Source organism: Zingiber officinale, chromosome 3A, assembly GCF_018446385.1.
Source record: "Zingiber officinale cultivar Zhangliang chromosome 3A, Zo_v1.1, whole genome shotgun sequence".
In the NCBI taxonomy this organism is placed as follows: domain Eukaryota; kingdom Viridiplantae; phylum Streptophyta; class Magnoliopsida; order Zingiberales; family Zingiberaceae; genus Zingiber; species Zingiber officinale.
In genome coordinates this window covers 16,553,954-16,566,402 of record NC_055990.1, presented here as the reverse complement: position 1 = coordinate 16,566,402, position 12,449 = coordinate 16,553,954, and positions in this window count along the sequence as shown.

The following is a 12,449-nucleotide window of genomic DNA, read 5'->3' as shown; positions in this document are numbered from 1 at the left end:
TTTGCTGGCATTTGGTCGATTGAGCGGCATTGCATGCAATATGAATGGAGATTGTCGATCGGATGACAATTTTTCTTTTGCTGGGCTTTTGATCGATTAGCTCCCGTTGCATGCAAATTTGAATGGACATTTGCCGATCGGATGACAAATTTTCTTTTGTTGGGCATTTGGTCAATCGGCTCCTGTGCATGCAATCTAAATGGAGATTATCGATCGGATTTGGAAATGCTGATGTGCTTGGAATTGGACACTTTTTGAAGAGAGAATGCCTAATGGAATTTACTTGGCTTTGGCCAATGGGGAGATGCTGAATTTGATATTTGATTCGAATGTCCCTTTCAAAGTTGATCGGAGCTGGCCACTTGGAATGTGATTGAACTTTTTTCCATTTAACCGCTGAATGAAGCTGATAACCTTTCCCATTTGGTTTGGCTTGGAACTTGCCCATTTGCATTGTCGATGAGCTTTTGTTTATTCGGAATTTGATTGAAAATTGCCTATTGGGTCGCCGAATGCATTTTACCCATTGGAGCTGCAGATTGGATTTCACTTGGGTATGACGATCAGAATTTGTAACTAGGTGCTTGGTTTGAGCGTCAGCTAGGGTCTTCTTGTTGAGTGTGCTCTCGAAACAGACCTTTAAGAGGGGCGCTAGGATGATCTTTTGTCCGCTTCACTTGACTCCTCCATTTGACAAAGCCTTTTGGCATACCGATGTCATTCATTGGTACAATGATGATGGGAGTGATGATAATTACAAAAACGCAGGTGCTTTTCAAGAAGTGGTCGATTTGGCGAGAAAGTCGATTTTAGGACGGCTTCCACCTCATGCACTACTTTCTCCTCCCTTCATGTTGGCTAATGTGGGAGACTTAAATGTTGATCTACATCTCACAAGCATGGAGAGAGTGCCTTGTGTTCTGTCTAAGTGATGGTGGGAGTCAGTGCATTAATTTCTTTTCAGGCGAATTGGGCCTCTTCGATTGAGGACACGAGCACTTTTAAAGATGAATTTGCCACTTGTTGTTTTTGAAAAATTTCTCATACTTTAGCCGCTACCAACAGATCAAAGTCTCCTTGTGATAATGTGACGAGAATGAGTCTTCTGCTGTCATCCATCTTCACGTTTCAAATCAGGTATATGTGTTCCCATGAACGGTGTCAAATTTGATCTCGTCTGAAAGCGATGAGGAGAGGACTATAGGTGAGCTGGCTGGGAGGTTAACTGGAAAAAGACTTTGAGCTGGGAAGACTAGCATATCAGCTCGGCTAGGAAGCTGGGCAGGTCGACCTTGGGAGACTAGGCAATCAGCTCAATTGAGAAGAGATGTTCATTGACCTCTCATTCACTTTGACCCAACTCAGCATGCAAACTTAACCTTCTTTGAACTCATGGCAGCTTTCATACTTCCCGTATTAGTAGGTGATGCGGCGATAAGGAGGACCCTACCTGGCATGGATCAATTGCCACATGATAGGTTAAAGTCAAGGCGATCCTCATCAGGGCTTAAGGCTCGGTCGTGCTCGAGAAGGAAGCTATTCATTGGCCAATTGGAAGGATCATTGTTCGATTGGTTATTTGAGTGAACCAGTGACTGGTCAACCAGGGCAACAAGAGAGCAAGTTGAGCGGGCCAAAAGCTCGAGCCGGACGGGCCAATCAGAAGGATCATTGTCCGGTCGGCCATCTGAGTGAACCAGTGACTGGTCAACCAGGGCGGCAAAAGAGCAAGTTGAGCGGGCCAGAAGCCCGAACCCAGTGGGCCACCCATCTGGCTCGAGGTATGTCATTGTCATTATACACCTAATGAACTGACACAATAATAAAAGAGGAAAAAATAGATAATTAATAGGGGAAGGAGAAGATAAAAGAGAACACTTCATCTATCATTAAATAAGAAGCAGCCAAGATAAAGATGTCTTCCAATGGTCATTAATATCATTAAATCAGGGAAGATGGAGGGTCACCGAGAAAGGTATAAAAGAGTATGTCAGGTATGAAGAAAGGTAAGATAGATCTGGGTCCCTAATACTTTCACTATTTTCTTTTTCTGTTTTTGACTTGAGCATCGGAAGGATAACGCCAGGGACCCCTTCCCTAGTTTTGGTTTTTGTTTTATAGAAAGGAGTGAGGTCTTCATCCCGTCAGTGGAACTGCTACCTCCCTGGCTTTCCAACTTCGCGCCTTCGGACAGGATCAGTAGGCATCTCAAGGATGATGCACATGTGTTATCATGAGTACCAGTTCTCCTTCAAAGTTATCACTACAAAACATACCTCCTGCCTGTTATACACGATAAATGAATCATTGATGCCAAGGAATCAAGTCACCCTCTGTTCAGTGTCCTCTAGGAGCCTCCGACATCCACCTCCACACTTTGATTTGTCCATTAGCTATCCTCCAAATTGTTGGGATATGCTCGATGCGGTGTGTGCTAAAACATGTTTCGCTAATATGCACGGCGGGAAATAAAACAATAATAATTCCTAAATTATTACATCACACGTACTACATGCATACAAGGATACAACATGCCAAACATGATCGTATAATTAAATTTTTATAGAAAGTAAATTTATGTTACGTGTACCTTACGGATAACCTGTAATGAGAAGGGCATCAATCATAGTGACATTGTCGAACCTCGCCCCTATTCGTATCCACACTGAGCTCCTCAAGAAAAATCCTTGAGTACAAGTCACTCATTTGGAAGTTACTAGCCACGAACGAAGAAAAGGGATCAAGAGGAAGATGAAGAGAGAACACAAGAAAGAGATTTCTTCCGGGTCACAACAACAAAGGGAAGGGCTTCCCCTTGTTAGCGGCAACAAAGAGAGAGGGGGGAGGGAGAGGAGAAGAGAAATTGGATTAAAGTTTTCTAAAACCTTAAAAGCCAATTAATGATCTCATGAGTATAATTTTCTCCCAACCATATCAATATATAGCCCTCATTAATGACTTAGATTAGAAAGCTCAAATCCAACTCATTATCCCTTAATCAAAAATTAGCCCATTAATCCATTGGTTTGGTTCACAACTAAACCAAGTTGGTTCATGACTAATTTATAATTAAATCAAATATGGTCCAACTCTTCCATAGGAGATGTGGCTCATCCTCGCTTCCATTGCGACAAATATTTCCATATTTATCTTATGTATGGTTCAACCAAACATTTATCTCTTGATCTAAGATTCTATTCTTTAACTTCTTTTACGTCTTTTAGAGACTTGTTAGTGCGTGTATCCTAATAGGTTCTCAGTTTATCTTGACCGTTCATAATTAACTACTTAATTATAGAACGATCATGAGTGACACCTAGTAATACATCATGATCCTCAATTAGTCGAAGAATCATAGTTGATCTTAGAATTAATTCTAAATCCTTCAGCAGCTACAGTGAGTCATGTCTCGTTCCTTTCACTCATCTTATACCCACTTGGTTCAGGACATAGTTTATGTGTCTTGTACCCACTAGGCGGACTACGTCACACTTAACCCAAGTAATACTTTCTCGTTCTGCAGATTCAAATAACTCGTACATGTGTACAAGAGTCTCACACTCTTAACATGTGATGCTTTAGCCAAAGATTTTGAGTAATAATCCTGACAAGTGGTCGTAGGGTATACGTCTCCTCGCAAGAAGCGGTGAATCCTCTGTGGGTTATCTAAACACCTTTGGGCACTTCAACTTATACTCAATCATCCTGGGTCCACACTTCAATGAGATGCTTGCTTAAGATGTCAAAGTATACATCTCCATGACCAAGATGACTTGTATACCTCAAGTAAAAGGAAACTTACACTCGTGCCGCAATAAAAATTTCACGGACATATCTATCTATCTATATATTTATAGAATCATATGAAGTCTTACAGCAAGTCACTCTAATGACCTAGTTACTATAACCAGCATCTACATTTAACTCTTGACATCTCAATATCTCTAGCCAGTGAGAAAATAGTTGCTTGGCTTAACTCTCAACATCCCAATGTCTCCAGCGAGAGAGAAAATAGCTACTTGGCCGAACCAAGGAGTATAACCCGTGCTAATCTTACAGAATTGATGATGTCCGAATGCATCAATTCGACAACTAAGAAAATTTTAATATATTCATAATTGCACATGTAGAGATAATCACTAATTGCAATCCAATCACAAATTCTCTCATGCTATAATTATATTATGGATATTCAGTAAATGAGTTTAAGATAATAAAACATATAATATGCACTTAAATAGTGAATTTATACTTATTAAATAAATAGAAAAAATCATAAGGTGATTTGTCTTAGGACATCCCTTAAATTTTAACACTCCCACTTAGCCTAAAGCCAACCGCCATGGTATCCTAAATCGTAAGCACAGACGTGACCTCAAACTTACTTTGTGGTGGAGCCTTTGTCAAAGGATCCGCTAGATTCCTTTCAGTGGGAATTTTTTGAGTTGTATTTCTTTCCTACTAATGATCTCCTTGATTAGATGATAACGACAAAGCACATGTTTTGATCGCTGATGAGACCTCGATTCCTTTGCTTGAGCAATGACTCCAGTGTTGTCGTAGTAAACAAGTAATGCTTCAACAATGGATGAAACCACTCCAAGTTCAGTAACGAACTTCTTGATCCAAACCACTTCCTTTGCAGCTTCTGAAGCAGCAATGTATTCTGCCTCACAGGTAGAATCTGCAACAGTATTTTGCTTGAAACTTTTCCAATGAAAGTGGAAAGGGTAAGCGTCTAACTCACCTGGGCCGCCCAAACCAACAAGCTCGCCCTGTCATCATACACCGAGTAAGGAATAAGCAACCCAGATAGCTTCGCTCATCCTTAGTACATAGAAAATGTCCCAAAAGGAACATACCTTATTCCTCACAAAATGTCCAAAAAGGAGAAAAACGCATACACATGCGTATAGACTAAAGTTATATAGTCATGCAGGATGAGGTTAAGCTATCAAGACAGGTGGGTCGGGATGTTAATTTATACATATGCAGGCACGTAGTTACTCGATTAGTCTTCTGTAGAGACATACACAAAGGAGATAAAAAGACGTTCAGAAATTACGACCGATTGAGCCATACCAAGTTCAAAATAATCATCATGAAAAACTCATCAGTTGAGAGAAAGTTGGTAAAACATTAAGACTACAATATAGTAGAAGTTACAGTAGTTGTGGAAAGAAATCAGGGGGGCGATTCTTCATTATCCTCCTTGTGTCGGGAAAGGTAGAGGGAGGATCAGTCATCAATAACTTCAGTTCTTTCAGTTGCTCCACTCCTTCCTTTGCCACGAATTTGATAGAGTTTATGAAGATGTTGGTGATCAGAGTGATGAAATCAGAGGATTGGAGATAGGCCTTTTTGCGCTCCTCAAAATGGTGTCTTCATTGGCCTTGTGATAACCATGATTTGACTATATTATTTTAATTCATAATGCATGTTTTTAATGGTTTATTCATAGCTTAATCTCACATTTACATCATATTTCATAATTGCATGTGATCTTGGACTTAATTATAAATTAGCCTATTATCATGGTATTTGATGTTAATATTTAATTGTTATTTTGTATGCATCAAAAGGGTCATGGACCCGATCAAATCAGACCACATTTGGGTTCAAATCTAGGGCTAAACGAGGCGATCGAACTCCAGAATAATCGTAGTCGTCCATTGAAAATCAAGTAGATCTGAGTCATCCATTGAAGATTCGACTCATCTAACCTAATGAGGAGTAGATCTCAGCCATAGATGAAGATCCAGAAGTTTTGATCTAGATCTGAGATGATTTCCACTGTTGATCAAGACTCGAAGCTTGTGGACCGTCCGATCAGATTTGAAAGGGATATAAAAGCCTCGCGAGAAGCTACAGTGCTCGGGCTCGGGTGTTCATGATTTTCCACTGTAGGATCAGACCGGTCGCCCCCTAGAGCTAATCAATGAAGCTAAATGGGTTTATCATTATCCAAATAATGCACCATCATCATTGGATAATTAACCGTTGATATTTATATAGATATTTATTTTAATAGATTTTGTGATTAATTTTTAATAGATATAAAATATTTGATTGGGTGTCAGACATTTCTATATAAAAAATTATTATATTAAAATAAAATATCTTCTATAATTAATTTATGAATATTTTATTATGGACCAATAAAACTGAATCATTTAGGATTAACAGGTCATTTTACTCTCGAATATGTGTATACGTCATCATGATTTGAATAATATGACAAAAGGCAATTCATTTACTCTCTCTTATCAATCTGTCTCTATACCAACACTAAGAAGATAAATCATGAATAATTACTAGCTATTAGTGCAAGTAACTAAGATATAAAAAATAACATATTTTGACAGAGTTTTGACCATAAGACCCCATTTTAACCATTGTGATTTGAATAATGATTACTCAGATAGTGTGTCATTAGTTTTTTATTTTTATTAAATATGAGACATATTTCGCAAATTTAATAAAAAATACATTCACTAAATTATAAACTATTGTAGAAACTTAATTTAAAACAATTTACATCCTCCCACTTAATCTTGGATGATGTCGTCCCCAGACTATGATACTATGGTAGAGTATTTAGATAGTCACTCAAATATCTTCGATTTATCCTAATTATAACGTATTTATAAAAAAAAAAATCTCTAAATAAAATATATAATTAATAGATGTTAGGCTTTTGGATTATTTGTCACTGTACTTCCTGATTTATCTTATGATTAATAAAAAAATTTTATATAATCATATCAATCATCTTAAAATTAATTAATAAATTAATTAGATTTATCAATCGGACCAAACCAAGTAGCTCGAGGTCGCCCGAACACTCGTAAGGTCGCACGAGGTGACCACGCATGAGGCGATCAATTGCGGGGCCGCTTGTGATAGCACGAGATGATCACGTGAAGGGCCACCCACAACCATGCGAGGCGACCAAGCACGTGCTGCTCGTGATTGCGAGTGCCGTTGACATAGATTTGACTGACACAGGACGAGAGGGAGGATGGAAAGTTTTATTCCGGATGAAAAATATATAGAAAAATAATTCTCAAATAAAATTTTAAATCTATCTATCCATTATAACGAAAAGAATAAATAATTCAAAAAAGATATGCAGAATTTGTTAAAAAAAATTATTGCTGTACTTACAAATAAAAACTGGGTAAGCCTAGACTTTAAGTTAGGCCATCTATCACACATGTACGTGCCTATGTATCTTTGTTAGTTGGATTAATGGAGCATGTCACGTACTCACTTTTTAGTGAGAATTTTGAAGTCGGTGGGAGTATATTCATCCACTGCATCCATCAGAATGACGGATGAGTTTGGTTTAAATTATTTTAGATAATTTTAATTATTCATTTAAGAATATCAATGAAAATCTTATTTGATTTAATTAATTGATGATTCCTGACACGTCAGCAAAAGAGACATGCAACCCGAAATAGAAAAATTTTGGAAAACTGAGGTTTTTTTAATTCCAAGATTAACTAAATTTTTTTACCCAAAATATTCTCGAATAAGATAAAAATGTGATAAAAAATATATAAAGAAAAATAATAAAAAATATAATAAAATATAAAAAAAATAAAATAAAAAACTTTTTTAGAAAAATAAAAAATGTAAAAAAATATAAAAAAATAAAAAAAATAGAAAATAGAAAAAATGTAAAAAATGTAAAAATAATAAAAATTAAAAAATATATAAATATAAAAAAATAAAAAAATTAAAAAACATAAAAATAAAAAAAATTAAAAACATAAAAAAAATTAAAAAGTAAAAAAAAACTTTAAAAAATTTTTTAAAATAAAAAATTTAAAAAAATTAAAAAATGAAAAGCAATAAATAAAATAAAATAAATACATAAAATAGAGAAAAACATAAAAAAAATTGTAGAGTTTAAATAATAATAATAATAATATAGTTAGTTTTGTAAATAAGGGTAATATAGTAAAATAATAAACTAGGTTATTTATTAAAATCTTCAAACAAACAAGTTTTTATTGCATTACCTAGGTTGAACCAAACAACATTTGGTGTTTTATTCCCCATAACATTGGTTATGTGATTACTTGGTAATCACATAACCAAGATTATACATGATAACTTAAATCAAACGCACCCTAAGTGTGAAATAAATTATCATCTTTGGGTAAATAAACAATATTATAGCTACATATAAACTAGAATATAACAGGTCATTAAAGTGATAAAAGATGATTTATCATCTCAATGTCCCCATCAATCCATTCTAGGTTAATATGAAAGAGATAAATCATAAGTGGTTATTAACCATTAGTAAAAATGGCCTAGGGGAGGGCATACTCAGATGCACTGAGTTTCGATCCTAAGACCTCATGTGACAACATGTTATGACTTAACCACTGCACCACCTCAAGGAAATAGATTACAAGTCATTAATGGATGATGTGCAACTTGATTCGGATATTAATTGATAGTCTTATTATCACAATTGATAGTCATATTATAACTACCCATCACAATATTGTTAACTATGATTCTTTGGCACAAAATTAAAATTTTACTCACATATCAACTACAAATAAAATATCAAATCGACTTGTAGTTAAATATAATAGACTAACTATACCACTCCTACAATATTTTAAGCCAATTAATTTTCCTTTTGGATCATTATTAATTTTTACATTTGTCATTGTAGGTGTATTAATTTTTTAGTTATTTTCATAAAAAAAATTAATTAATTCTTTAACATATTTATTTTGAAATACACAATTTCTATCTTTTATTTATTTTATTTTTAATCATAAAAATAATGTTAATTATCCTAATAGATTCACTTCAAATTCACTTTCCATTAAAGTTATAAATTCGTTTAAAAATTTTGTGTTAGTTGACCAAAAAATTATGTCATCTACGTGGATTTGAGCTATGAATATATTTTTCTCAAGGGTTTAAACAAATATGATTGAGTCAATTTATCCTTGTTTAAATTTTTTTCTATAAAATGTCATATACTGACCCCAGGCACTCCACACGATCGGCTCAATAGCCATTTGTAGAGAGATAAATTAGAAAACCGAGCAGGCCTCCATATGGGAGGGTATTTTCTCTCGACTTAGCCGAAAATAGATCCTTGCCCATTTCTACAAATCTACTATATGGTCACCAACTTGGCTAAAACCTTTTGACATTAAGTAAGTTGACAACCTATCATACCAAGCCCTAGGTATTTATTTTAGACCATAACAAATTTTCTTTAGTTTAGAAATATGATTTAGGTGGCCTAGGTCTTCAAATTATAGTAGTTAAATTACATTAACCTCTTCTTTTATAAAACTATTAAGAAACACTGATTTGACATCAATTTGATACAACTTGAATTTTTTATATGTTGTATAAGCTAGCAACATTCTAATGGACTCAAGTCTAACTACTAGTGTATAGATTTCATCATAAATCTAGGTCTTCTATTTGACTAAATCCTTTAACTACTAGTCAAGTTTTATTTCTAATAATTTCACCCTTAACCTGACACATTCTTAGGATATCCTTGTTAACCACAAGGAAAACATTCCCATGTGTCTTAGAGGTCTAGGATTTATATATTGAATTTAATTATCCTTATCATCTCACCCATTTTACATGTCTTAATGCATAGAATATATAGTTGTCTTTTGAGTTTAATGAGATAATTTTCAATTTTACTTGATTAGTTGTCTTTTGAGTTTAATGAGATGATTTTCAATTTTACTTGATTGAGATTAAGTTTAAATTGGGGAGGGTTGTTTGACCTTAAGTTAGATTCGAGTTTAGACTTTAGTCAATTAAGTGGATATTTCTAGACATGACTTCAAGGTCATGGTGAGGCATAGGAGCCTTTTTAATCAGATCCACGACCACTTCCTTAGACAAATCCAATTTAAGAAATTGAACACTTAACTAACTTAGTATAAAACTCGGTTTTAATTGAATGCACCAATTAGGATATTCTTTATCCAATTCGGACATACTTAGACTAAGTCTTCCTAACGTGCTATCATCTCACCACGTCCAGATATATGTTGTCAAGGCCAAAGAACCCTTTTTATTAGTACCCTGAGATAGTTTTGATGTGGTTAACCGAGTTAAATTAGGTCCTGTATAAGTTTGATGCCTTGTGTCTAAGTGTGCAGAAACTTAGGAGCACAAGAAGTTGAGCGAAAGACTCAGCTAGCGAGAAGGATGGCATGGGAGAGAGTCAATAGGCTCGGTGCGTCTGAGGGATTAGGTGCTGCGGAAGAGTGCGCTGGCGGACGAGAAGGAAGCATGTGTCATTTCCGAGGGACGAGAAGCCGGAGAGAAAGGAGGGGCCGGAAAATGAGTTCGGGTGAGCCCTATTCCGAATGACCGAAATCACCCACGCGAACGAAGCCAGAATGGAGGAGAAATGAGCAGCCAACAAAGTTTAACAACTTCAGGTGCTTGGAGCAGCTCCAGACACTTGGAATGCTCCAGCGGCTCGGACTGCTCCGGGCGCCTAGACCCCTTGGGGCAGCCCAAAGGCGCCTCCCTTGACGACGCTTCGAATGAGCTATATTAGCACAGTCCGGGCGTCTGGAGCGGTCTAGGTGCCCAGACCCGAAAGGTTGTTCTATTGCAAGCCATTGAGAATCATTGCGACATGGATAAAATTTTATCCACGCTTAGGCGCTCGAAGCTACCACATCTGTAAACGGTCATATTTGACCAGTAGGTTATAAATAGAGCTCTGGTCTCAGTAGTAGAGATCAACACTTGTACTTGAATTGTTTTTCTGTTCTACTACTTTGATTGTGAGCTGTCAATGTTGTAAGAGGTTACTCCGACCGAAGGAGAATTCTAGTGAACTTTTCATAGTCTTCGATTACCAATCTTTTTCGATTACGAACCAAGTAAATTATGTGTATCTTGTACATACCTCGGGGTAGTTTTGATGTGGTCAACCAAGTTCAGTTAGGTCTTATTGCGTTTGATCCTTGTGTATAAGTGTGCAGGAGTTTAGGAGCACAAGAAGTCGAACGAAAGACGCAGCTAGTGGGAAGGATGGCACGGGAAGGGAGTTGACGGGCTCGGTGCATCCTAAGGATGAGATGTTGTGAAAGAGTGCACCGATGGACGAGAAGGACATGCACAGCGGTCTGATGGATGAGAAGCTAGGGAGGAAGATTGCTCAAGGAGAAGGTCGAAAGATGGGTCCGGGTGAACCCAATTCCGGATGGACGAAATCACCCAGGCGATCGGAGCAGCAGAAGAGCCAAAGGGGAGTTGCGGAGCTGCTGGAGGCGCCCTCAATGAGGTTGGAGGCCCCTCCACGCCTTTCTGTGGGAAGGCACCTTCAACCACCCATAGAAGGCGTCTTTAACCCTTTGAAAGCGCCTTGGACTGAGCAAAATTAACTGTTAGTAAAGATAAAGCCTTGTTGAAGGCGTCTTCTAGCCTCGGATAAGATTTTTCAGGGGCTATAAAAAAACCCCTGGACCAAGGAAAGAAAGTACAACTGAACTACAAGTCATGTACTCACTTCCTAGTTATTCTGTGAGCTGTAAACGTCTGTAAGAGAGTATTCCGCCTTCAACAGAGTTTTTCAAGTGGAGCTTTCTTCAATACCTTGGATTAACAACCACCTAAGTTGTAACCAAATAAATAGATTATCCTCTTACTTTTGTTCAGTTTTATTATTTTATTTATTATTATTATGTTGTTGATCAAAACAAAAGAATGAGAAGGAATTTATTTTTTTATATAGGCAATTCACCCCCCTCTTGTCGACCTTGCTAAACTAACATCTCTTTCTTTCATTAATTAGTTTATTTTAATTAATTCTTTTACAAGCAAGTGTTTCTCTAATTCAGTTTGAAAGGGACGAGAAAAGTTTAAATTTATTTTCAGGGTAATTCACCCCCTCTTGCTGGCCGCACGGATCCTACAAGTGGTATTAGAGCTAGGACGCTTCAGAAGGATTAACCGCCATCCGAAGCACAAAAAATGGTCAAATCTAGCATCTACCCACTGAGATTCGAGGGAAATTTCATGACATGGAAAAAGTGTATGGAGGTATTCTTCAAAACTGACTTTGAAATTTTGTTAATTATAAAGTATGGTTTTATAGCACCTAAGGATCAGCACAGAGCCGATAAAGAATACACGTGGACAAAGAAGGAACAAAACAACTTCGTGGCTAATGGAAAAAGTAGAATTCCATCTAGTTAGTGTTCTTCTGCCCCAGGAGGTTAGCTGGATCGGAAGCTACAACTCCGCCAAAGATCTTTGGAAAAAATTCCTGGAACTTCACGAGGGTACTTTAAAAACCAAATTAGCGAAACGGGATATCCTCCGAGCCCACTAACGAACCTCCGGATGAACAAGAGAGAAAAGGTAGCATAACTTCATGCGAAGATCAAAGAAGTGATCACCCAATTCAACAATCT